General features: G+C 37.2%; 1 protein-coding gene across 5 annotated transcripts in view; it reads right to left on the bottom strand.

The window, feature by feature from the left end:
* The window catches only part of NRG3 (neuregulin 3), a 1,102,351-nt gene that overhangs the window by 176,118 nt on the left and 914,318 nt on the right, over nt 1–11,915 (bottom strand). The window lies entirely within an intron of this gene.

Raw genomic sequence — 11,915 nt, 5'->3', positions numbered from 1 at the left:
AAGGAGCTGGAGTACAATGGCACAATCTCTGCTCACTGCAACCTCTGCCACCCGGGTTCAAGCGATTCTCCTGCCTCAGCCTCCCAAGTGGCTGGGATTACAGGTGCCCACCAACACACCTAGCTAATTTTTGTATTTTTAGTAGAGACGGGGTTTCCCCACATTGTCCAGGCTGGTCTCGAACTCCTGACCTCAGGTGATCTGCCGACCTTGGCCTCCCAAAGTGCTGGAATTACAGGCATGAGCCACTGCACCCGGCCTGCAGTTGCTTCTTTACTCATCTCTGTCTTTAGTCACGTACTAATCAAGTCCATTTTGAAGCAAAAATGTACCTAGTGTAACATCTTAGCCTAAAACTCTTCAAAAACATTCACATAGAAAAAAAACAGCACTGGAGATCCACTCCTCATTCACAAATGTCAATCCCAAACAGATTTTATACTTAAATACAAAAAGCAGATATTTAAAACTTTTCCAAGAAAATAGATCAATACACATCCATAACCTTAGGTTAGGGCTACTTTTAAACAAGACACGAAGCACGCAAAGAGTAAGGATGGGCTGATATCTTTAACTGTACTATAATCAAGAGCCTCTGCCTATCAGGATCATAGGGCAAGCCATAAAATTGGAAGTAATTTATAAGACACATAATTGGCAAAACAATTAGTATCCAGAATATATTTTTTAAAATACCTATCCTATAAATATCAATTAAAAAAAAAAAAAAACTTTCAAATCAGGAGTGATCTTTTCACAAGAGCAGAAATATAAAAATCAACAAGTTATAAGAAACCTGTCTAGAAATTGGATTGTTGAAATGCCTTTACAACCCATTAGATTAACTTAAATTTTAAAAAAGTAATGAAGTATTTATTGACAAGGTCATGGAAAGCAGATTCTGAGGATGGGGGTGCAAATCACTGAAAAAAAGGGAAAACTACTTAGGATTATCTCTTACAAAATTAAAGATGAATATTTCTTACATAACATTTCTCTAGCATCATTGATAGTAAAGCAAAATCTAGAAACAAGAAATGGCAGTTATGAGGTTGAAACATAAATGAACCCTGAAAGTAAATTCTCTATGGCCATATTAATCAATAAGGACAAATCTCACACACATAAGGTTGAATTTCTTAAAAATTACCAAAATATACATTATGTATTAAACTATTTAAATAAGTTTCTGTATGATAAGATATAATATATTATGGTGACATAGGTACAAACTTAGGAATGCTGAGGAAAGTAATTTACATCTCAGAGGAGCACAAGACTGGTCTCAATGGTGTTATTAGGTTCACATTTTTTAAATGGGGTAGATGGAACTACCAACGTTTCTTTTTTCACATTTTATAACACATATATTTTGTATAAATGACCTACTTTATGATTATAAAGAAGAATGAGTGTTGAAAACTGTGGATCTTTTGTTCAAATCCCACATCTTCTGCTTTGTGTGATATGCCCTGAGACTCAACTTTTTTTTTTCTCATTTATGTACACAACTGAATTACAAACATAGTCACTAGCACCCATCATTGGCAAATGGCAAGTACTAAATATGTACTGGATAATATGAGAGGGAGCTCTTTAATGGCTTCTCATGTCTGTTCCCTTCTTTGCACGGTGCATGTGTTGTCTTGAACTGGCCCTGGCCCTCTGTCCAGCTCCATATCCCACCATCGCTTCCTCTCAGTCACTGCTACAGCATATATCAGCACTCCTCATTTCTTTGCCTTCAGTACTAAGCCCATTTATCTGCCATTATTCCTCAAGGCTCAAGCAAAATTGCACCTATTCTGTGAACAGGTAACACTATTGCACAGACTCCAATACATGTAATTCACATAACTTTAGTAAAAATTCATGTAATTTTAGTGTTTATATGTGGGTTTCATCACAATATTATGACAGGGGCCACACATTGTTTTATCATTTTACCCAAGGAGAGGTGAAAAAACAATAAATAAATATCTATTTAAGAAATAAATTCATAATTTTGAGATGACTTTAGTTGTCTAAATTCTGGGTTGCATTTAAAACATGAAGCATGGGTAGTTCTATTAATCATAAATAGGTAAAAGCTTTGTCATTGCAGAAAAAGCTAATGAAGTATTTCTAAAAAATAAAAGTTTAATTGGATTTTTCTCATTCTAAGGCTATTTTAAAAAAGTAAACCACATATATAATCATCTATGAAAGATTTCACACATTTATAAGAATATCCCAAAATTAAAAGAAAAATGTGTGTCTATGTGTTTAATTATGTAATGTCACCAATGACCAAAAATTATAAGTGATTTGTAGTAGCAAACTGAAATTAGCCAACTTCTTTATTGAATTTAAGTGATTTTGAGTATTTGTTTTCTGGCACATTTAGTAAAGCGATCTCAACGTCTCATGCAGATTTAACTGCATGATACACAGTGTAAATAAAAACCGTATTTATAAGCTACAAATGATTAAAATGAAAGGGGAAACTCTAAGGTGCTTATTCAAAATAGCCACTTGAATATTGTGCTACTTTTTTACTACCTATGTAGAAATTACCATGTTCAAGGGGCATATAGAAGAGCAATTACTCAAGATACATGAAAAATGAGAGAAAATAAGTGAAGAACCTATGAATTAACCTAAGTGTTTCTCATTCACAACACAAAAAAGGTAATATCAGATACATCTACCCACTTGCAATAATGGGAGTCAATTTATTGGAGAAACATTTTGCAGATGTTGAGAAAGATGAAGAAGGAAAAAAACTGTGAGAGGAGACGATTTATGTAAAGAAAGAAAAAGAATTTGTAAACAAGGAATAGTATTGTTAGTCCCTGGACTGTCCCAATGAAAATTAGATGTGATTTATGAAAAAAATGAAAGAAATACATTTATTTAAAAATATGCCACATGACTGTCTTTGTAGTTAATAAGAGAAGACAGGAAATAGGAAAAAAGGGAAAAAGAAGCATACTTTGGAGGCATGATGTATAAATCCGTATTTCTCACTCCTTAACGTGAACAGGATTAATCAAGGGAGCATATTATTAATAAAATAAAGATTCTGATGCAGTTTGGTCTGGGGTGGCACTTGAGATTCTGTGTCTCTAACAAGCTCCCAGATGATGCTGATGTTGCTGGCCTTGGATCACACTTTAAATTCCAGCAAGAAAGGAAATCACATCATAGTCCCACGGATGTGTGTTCACATCCTAGCTCTGATTCATGTAATTACATATTCCAGACTCATGGAGGCCTCTCAGCTTTACATGGGTGGACATGGGTAATAACACTCTACTCATCCTGTTGTGAGGTAATGAAATAAAGTTAGTAAATCCCCAGGCACAAAGTAGGTATTCATGATTGTCAGTTCCCCTTACTGAGTGCTTGCAACTTTAGTTGTTCAAACTGATGTTATTGAACATGTAATAAGTACTATATTTCAAGTGTAATGAAAACAAGTAAGTTAAGATGCCCCCTAAATAAGTAAAAAATTAGATGTCATTTCATTTTTATAACATTTGTCTTTTTATGTACTTTGACAGATGTCTCATTTATAAGCAGAACATGATTAGAGGGAAAGAAATTGTTGGAAAGATATTGCAAACACTTGGAAAAGCAAGAGGCTAAAACTCACGTTGGGATGGTGACTTTCTTCCATGACATTTATGTCCAACAACCAATTAGGATCTTGGCAGCAAACAATGTGTGGAAAGCTGTAATTCCATCACATTAAAGCAGGAAACAGTAGAAATAAAATATAGTATGAGTCTTTCAAGTCTACGTAGAAAATGAGTAGACATGCTTCAAAAATAAAATGATTTACATGTAGGACAAATAGGAATGGGAAATGTTATATGCAGATGGGGCCTATCTGATGTCTACAACAAGCTCTTTCAGACACAATTACGATCCAAACTGCAGAGGAACATGAGACTTACCTAAATATCATGCACTAATTCCAGTTCCCCCATCAGACTGTCATCTACATCATCTTCTCTAGACATCTGGTTGTGACTCCTATATTATTCTCTTTTTTCCTCCTGATAAGCCACTCCGGATTTAGGTACTAAGGGTACATGACAACTCCTAGATGCATCTTAGAAATGTAAAACAACATCCTCAAATCAGTGTCTTTTAAGAGAGAAATACTTGAAAAGTCTTAACTAATCATAGGTTGGGTCTAAGTGGGGCAAACTTTAGCTTCACTTTTGATATTAATTGGAGGTCCCTGAGGAGAAGCCTAGCTCATTACCCAATACTTTGTCATGCTCTACTAATATGTGATGGGGTCAGGATTTTTGTCTTTCGTGTACATTTTTATAAAAACAGCATAAACTAAGTAGAAAGGCAATCATAGAACTTGATCACAAATAAAATATATAGAAAATATTGCTGTCTTTACCTGAGTATTCAGACAACCGGGTATAATTCCAGGCCTCAATTGTTATTGCCATTGTTGAAAATACCTATAAGTCATGTTTATAACAGGAACTGTCAATGAGGCACATGAGGAACTCAAACCTCGTTGACATTCATATCTGCTTAAAGCCATAGCTGATGTTTCCCTGAGGTGTCACTTGCCTTCTGACATGAAAGGACTTGGTCTCTCTGTAAATAAGTGCTTCTGTAGCAGAATAGGATGAATAAAGTACTATTTCTTGTTTTTTGTTTTTTTGGGACAGAGTCTTGCTCTATCACCCAGGCTGGCACTCCAGTGGCACAATCTTGGCTCACTGCAACCTCTGCCTCCGGGGTTCAAGCAATTCTCCTGCCTCAGCCTCCCGAGTAGTTGAGACTATGGGAACGTGCCACCACATTCAGCTAAATTTTGTATTTTTAGTAAAGACGAGGATTCACCATGTTGGTCAGGCTGGCCTCAGACTCCTGACCTCGTCATTCACCTGCCATGGCCTCCCAAAGTGCTGGGATTATGGGCATGAGTCACTGTACCCGACCTAAAGTTCTACTATTTCCTAAATGTTCATAAGAAATCTCCATAAAATTTATTAATAAAATTAGATAAAATCTCCTAAAGCACCCTTTTCCCCTCATTCTCAGTTGATACTTCAGAAAAAAACTGTGATGGAAAAATTTGAGAATAAAGATTTTAGCAATAGAAGTGATGTATTAAAATGTATTGATCAAACTAAGCCCGTGGAACAGGCCTGTGCGCATTTGCTTAAGGCCCACCAAATTCAGAATACTTAATCTAAAAGGGAATTTAGAGATTGTAGAACCATCTCTGCAATTTTACAAAGGCCCAGAGTCTTAGGTTGCTTAGTCAATTTGACCAAGTCATAAGCTCATCAGGAATATTTCCGTGGGTATCATCCTAGATTCAAGATCACATCAACTCTTTCATGCTCTAATACATTAGCCTCTTAACTGATGTGTCTGCTTCCATCCTCCATACACCTTCCCACCTTTCAGATGATTTCCTCCCAGAGTCTCATGATCTGGCAATAACACACCTCCCCTTCAAGCCAGTTTCGAAAGGGAGGAGGAGATATTTGAGCTGGGTCGGGAAGGATGAGTAGGAATTTGCAAATCTGACAAAGGGGAAGGGTACAAAAATGAAAAAAAAAATTAAAGAAAGAAACAGATGGACAAAAGCAGCAGAGACAAGACTGAAGGGATTTATTTGAGAAGCAGTGAGTGTTTTTACTCTAAGTGCATTCACGTTTAAATGAAAGTGTGCTGAAATACGAGACACAAAGCTGACAGTGGAAGACTTGACTTCAAAGGAATGTCTGATGGTATCTGCTGGTCAAAGCTGCAGTCTAACTAGGGTGTGGGCTCATTATCTACTACAATGTTAGCACGGACCCAAGACTCTAACCACTCAAAGGGTGGTCTTGCAGCGTTGCCATCAACTGAGACCTTAGAAATTCAGAAACTCCAGCCTCTTCCCCAACGTCCTAAAGCTAAAGCTTCATTTTTTCACAAGAGCATCAGGGGATTTGTGTTGGCAATGCATTTGAACAGCACTGACTAAAAATCAGTTCCAAGGGAAGCTGATGAAAGCTACACGATTGACTTCAATATACTTGGGATGCTGTAACCCCCAGTAGTACATTTGCTATAGCAGAAAACTAATTGATACCTAATTAGATAAATTATGGGTCAAAGTTTCCAAAATTGGGAACTTCTGTAGTGAGGGAAGGTAAATTTGAGATTGTGTACCTTCTCAGGCAGGCTATGTTGAAATTCTGGGGTTCTGAAAATAGCATCAGTTTTGACCGTCTGCATTCTCAAGCCTAGCAGGGCAATTAGTTGGCAACAAAGTCCTGTCTGGATGAAAATGGATGGAGAAGAGTCATTTACATTTACTAAGGCTTTGTGTTGTAAGGCAAATGCTTCACATATGCATTCTCATTTAAACCTCAATTTAAAAGACTGGAATTTGAGGCCTGAAGAGGATAATTGATTTTCTCAAGCGTGATTATATCAATAATAATGATAATGATTTTGTGGCCAGCATTTACTGAGCACTTACTACAGTGGTCCCCTTTTATCCTCAACCCCTTGTGGATGCCGGAAACCATGAACGGTACTGAACCTGATTGCTGTCATTTGAAATACATTTCTGTTCATGTCTTCTACTCACAAATGCAATGCCTTTTCCATCTTAATTAAGCTCTTATCATGTATTGTAGCCATAACTTTTGCAACTTTTGCAGTTTGATGTGTAACAGCAAAATCAGCAGGAATTTCTTTGGCCTTCTTCAGAAGTTCACTTAGAAGATTCATTCTTACCATAGATGTTAGCAACGTCAGCATATAATTTTTTCTCTGCTTATTAAGTCCAGAAGTTTTACCTTTCCACTTAAAGGAAGCACTTTGCAGTTTCTCTTTGGCAGGTCCAAATTGCCAGCATCACCGATCTTGCACTTTTTATTTTACATTAAGTAAAATAAGGGTTATTTGAACAATAGCACTGTGCTACTGTGACAGTTGATCTGATAACTGAAAGGGCTACTAAGTGACTGGTGGGCTGGTAGCATGGGTGACGTGGATTTGCTGGACAAAGGGGACAAAGCATAATGGTGTGAGATTTCATCACACTATTCAGAACAGTGCACAATTTAAAGTTCATAAATGATGTATGTCTGGAATTGTCCACTTAATATTTTTGGACTGTAGTTGACCTTGGGGAACTAAAACTGTAAAGCGAAGCCATGGATAAGGAGGGACTACTTAGTTGTTCAAATTATTGAACTAAATATATTTTGTACTCATGATCTCATTTAATTTTCATCACCACCCTATGAGAGATATTGTTGTCTTCATTTTATAGCTCAGAATACGTATTTATGCTTTATCATGGGCTTGTCTGACTTGAAAGCCCACACTCTTTCCTCAGCACTAAAATAACTCAATCACCACCCTTTTATTCATCTGCAATGTTCTGTGAAAGGTGTCAAAGAGATTCTGATTCTCTCATAAAGTCAAAAAATGAATGAAAAAAAGAAACTCTTCAAGGTGAAAATTTATACATTATAAGATTTCTGAGATTTACCAATGAGATGATTAAATGAAGATTTTTTTTTTAATGTGCCCTTCAGCAAAGATGAAATACACAGACTTTTGTTGATAAAATTTTCTTCAATGGCTTATCAGGAGATAGATGGGTAATTAGATCTCTCTATCTATTCTGTCGTTTTGAGTGCAGAAACATTTACAGGCAATTCAAAAGAATATTGACTATACACTTCCAAAATAAACTTCTAAACCATTTCCCACATCCACAGATCAAGTTTTCTATTGCCCCTGTCATACCACAACCAAATCCCTTGAATGGTCTGCATTCATTCAACGCATGTACCTTTACCAGAGGGTAGGATAGTCTACGGGAAGTATGGGGTCTGGAGTCCCCACAGAGTTCTGAATGCAGAATTCCTCACTTAAGAGTCACATGGCCTCAGACAGTTTCTTTTATACTCTTTAAAGCAGAATTTGCTGCATCATAAAATAAGTCTTTGTGTTAGTTCAGAGAACTGTAGTAAAAATTCAACTCAATCACAAGATAAAGAACCTAGTGGGGCTGGCTGCAATGCTTACATCTGTAATCCCAACACTTTGGGAGGCAAAGGCAGGTGAATCATTTGAGCCCAGGACTTCGAGACCAGCTTGAGCAAAATGGCAAAGCCCTGTCCCTCCATAAAAACAAAACAAAAATAATCAAAAACCAAAAAATAGCTGGGCTTGGTGGCACACGCCTATAGTCTCAGCTACTTAGGAGGCTGAGTGGGGTGGATGGTTGGGTCCCAGGAGATTGAAGCTTCGGTGAGCCATGATCATGCCACTGCACTCCAGCCTGGGTGACAGAGTGAGATCTTTTCAAAAAAAAAAAGAAAAAACAACAACAACAACAACAACAAAAAATAAAATAAAATAAAAATAAAGGCCTGGTGAACAGTACTATCCCGTGAGTGGTTCTACATTTCTACATTGACCCTGATATTTTATGTAGACACAATTTGAAAGATATATTTTTGTCTTGAAATCAATATAGCTGAGTAAATATCATAAATTGACAAGGATATGCAAGATTCTGGTCAGTTGCTGTAACTTAGTTTTTCAGTTTTAATCCATTAAATCTGAATTTACCAATTTGATCCCCTTGATCAGTGTGTTTATTTTCAAAGAAGTTAGATCATGCAGAGTAGCCTCAGCTGATTCATAAAGTCTGAAATATTTTCAAACCCTTTTGCACATTCATTTTCTGCTAATCTAAACCCTCCTCTGGATCTCCAGACATTTGCGTTTATCCAAGATGCTACTCATTTATGGCAACACACCAGGGCCTCCTCTCTCTGTCATAAATGAGCTGTTTTTTTATCACTTTCTTAGCACCTAATCAAACATTCTTTAATGATATCTGATCTCACAAAGGAATTAGAGTAAAGGAATTCAGTTAAAAACTCATAGTAAGCACCTCTAGCAGATTCAGCCCATTCTTTTACCTAGATCACTGCTTCTTTTCACATGCTATTTGAAGCAAATTAAATATATAACTAATGGTGGAATTTTCCTAATTTTTTGGTAAGAGATGCTTTCTTCTCATTCCTAAAATGAAAGCCGGTCAAAGCAGCTCACATATGAGAGACTTCGGTAATTTAAAGGAACCCGAAGAAAGCAAAGCATGGAATAGCAATGGATCATGTTGAGTGCTAAATCGCACGTGTCTATTGGAACAGATAATCTGAATTTACCATCACGTCACACAGACGTTACATGGAGAAAACAAATGCAACAGGGGCATGTGAGTATATCCATCCTCCAGAATATTCGTCTCCCAAGAACTTCTGTGCACTCTTCAAATAGTGTCTTGAAAGATAAGCCCTGTTTGTCTCAGGTAAACAGGCTTTTCACCAGCAATATATCTGTCACATTAGACTCTGCTGCCATTTAGTAGCCTGGCAAAAGGCAGCTGAAGATTACAATTTTCCATTTGCACAAAATCTAAAATTGTGAACTCTGTGGATACCAGTGACACCATGATTAACCCTCACTTCTATAATGCCACAGCTTGATGGCTGTAATTCATTATTGGAGGGCTTGGCAATCTGCTAATGGCCTTAATGACACATTCCATCCGGATTGTGTCAGCTCATTTTTTGAGAACAGAAAGAAAAACAAAGATGTTTTTCTAACACTATCTTGCCAGCACGTAAAGAAGCTGATGGAGTCACCACTTCAGCTAAAAGTTTTCATAGCTATTTCAGTCTCATGCTCTTAATTTCCAGGGCTTACGGATTCCAATACCATGGATAAATTTCTGCAGATTGCCGAGATTAAACATGGCGGTTGGACTGATGTGGATATAATGGTTTAAAATACATACCTCCAGACAGTGGCCACATCTTTGAAGTGCAACTTTTTCTCTAGCAGAGCACACTAGTCTGCCCAATAGGCATGCTCCATTGCGTGCTCCTCATCCCAGGACTCAGTCATTTGAAATTCCTTTGTTGCATTCACTATATTTTAATCCACTATTTCTCTATCTGAACAAAATACTCATTTACTTTCATATCCTTGCCTTTGCCGTTTGGTAAAGAATAATTGAATTATTTCCCACCTTCCAGCTCCCTAGATCTCTTCCCCTTAGTTAGGCAGTCTTAGGATCCTTCAGTTAACAGCCTTTCCAGCTCAACTGTGCCCCTAGCTCCTCTGTGCACCAGCTGTCCACCCACATCAAGTTTAAGGATTTGGATTCTGCTGAGGTTACTTTAAGGGAAGTAAAAGTTCAAATTGGGAGACTCCTAGCCATATTTTAAAATGCCAGTCCTTCTCTATATCCCAAGCAGTTCTAGGTAAGGATGTAGGGGTGGGAAATATGACTAAAGATGAAGTCAATGTGAGATTATAAAATACATTAAAATTCCACAAAAAAATCTGACCGTATCTCTATAGCCCAGTGATTATCCATTTGTATGCTGTGGCTTGCAGATGTTTCAATAACTCTTCATTACTATGCTTCTAGTTTCTAAGAAATCTGGGTTTTGTTGTTGTTACAAGTGATTGGAGTTGCAACCATAAAAATAAATGATGAAATTCTCTTTGAGGAGAGAAGTGGCTTCATACTTCACCCTTCTCTCCTCTGGGGCATTTTCTTGTAAACTTAATAAACCCCCAAACAAGACAGACCTCTGGATCTTAAGGTACAGGTTTTCTGGCCTTCTTCCCCTTGGAACTGTAAACCTACAAATTGGCTCTGTGCTATCTCACAAGTGTAGAGCAGACGGCAGGGTACATCCATTTATCTCTCAAGGAGATAAGAGAGGTTTCCATTGTTCTTTCTTTGACTGCTATATAGATTTGTGTAAGATTCTGTCCAGAGTTTATAGTTTCTTGTGTGCCACCTTATATACATGTCAACCTGGTAATGCTTTCTCAAAATTAAATTGTGTTTCCTTTCTTCTTCTGTGTTAGAACTGAGGGGTCTTTTGTTGCAGGACTGTTTCATTTACCCAATGCTATAACTTACTGTGTATATTTGCTCAGCACCTAGCTGTGTGGGTTTTGTGATGTTACAAATATCAGGGTACAAGGTACTGTGAGTAAGAGGAAAACGGGGTTAAACTTTTTTTCAAGTAGGTTCTCAAAGACATCGCCTCAGGTATATAAAAGAGTATTGAAAAGGTAATAAATAGCAATACTTCTAGAGGGTAACACTTTGAACCATTTTAAGGATATTTAAAAATATTTTAATGCAATCACGATTATTTTACTAGTTATTGCACTGTAATTTCTTCTGACTTGTTTTGCTTTAAATTTTTAATTAATTAATTAAAAATTAATTCCTTCAACTGTGCTGACAGCAAAACCAGGTTGAGAATCTATTGCCTTAAAGAAGACAGAGCCAGGTCAAAAATGCAACTTCAGGAGGTCACGCTGACGGTATTCAAAAACTCGCCTAGAAGACAACTTCAATCTTACCAATTGAGATCAGGTTCTACATCACTAGCAGATGAAACAAAATGAGGTCGGAGAAGGTAAAAGCCAGTTATTTATTGCAAGTAGCGAGCAAGTGGCAGTGAACGGAGAGAACAGATCTGAGGTACTTTGGAGGCAGACGTGAGCAAACCAGGACATTTGACATAATGAACATCACAAAGAAGAAGGCAGTGATGGGTGCTTTTGGAGTTTTGAATCTAAGTGAGGGACAGAAAGAAAACATTGTTTTCCAAATTATGAAATTTTATACGAGAGGTAGATTTAGGCACTCAGTAGGTGACTTCGGACATGATCCACCTTAGATGCCATAAGATGTCCCAAAGGCACCTGGATAGTCAATTACAGAATAGGTCAAGAATTGAGGGGTTTATTTAGAATGCAGCCACATTTAAGGTTATTTTTAAACTTTAAAAGTTGTTGCAGCCACTGGGCCGAGTTAACTGAAAGATGTG

The sequence above is a fragment of the Cebus imitator genome, unplaced genomic scaffold, assembly GCF_001604975.1.
Source record: "Cebus imitator isolate Cc_AM_T3 unplaced genomic scaffold, Cebus_imitator-1.0 Scaffold330, whole genome shotgun sequence".
Taxonomy (NCBI): Eukaryota; Metazoa; Chordata; class Mammalia; order Primates; family Cebidae; genus Cebus; species Cebus imitator.
This window is presented reverse-complemented; position numbering and strand designations above follow the sequence as displayed.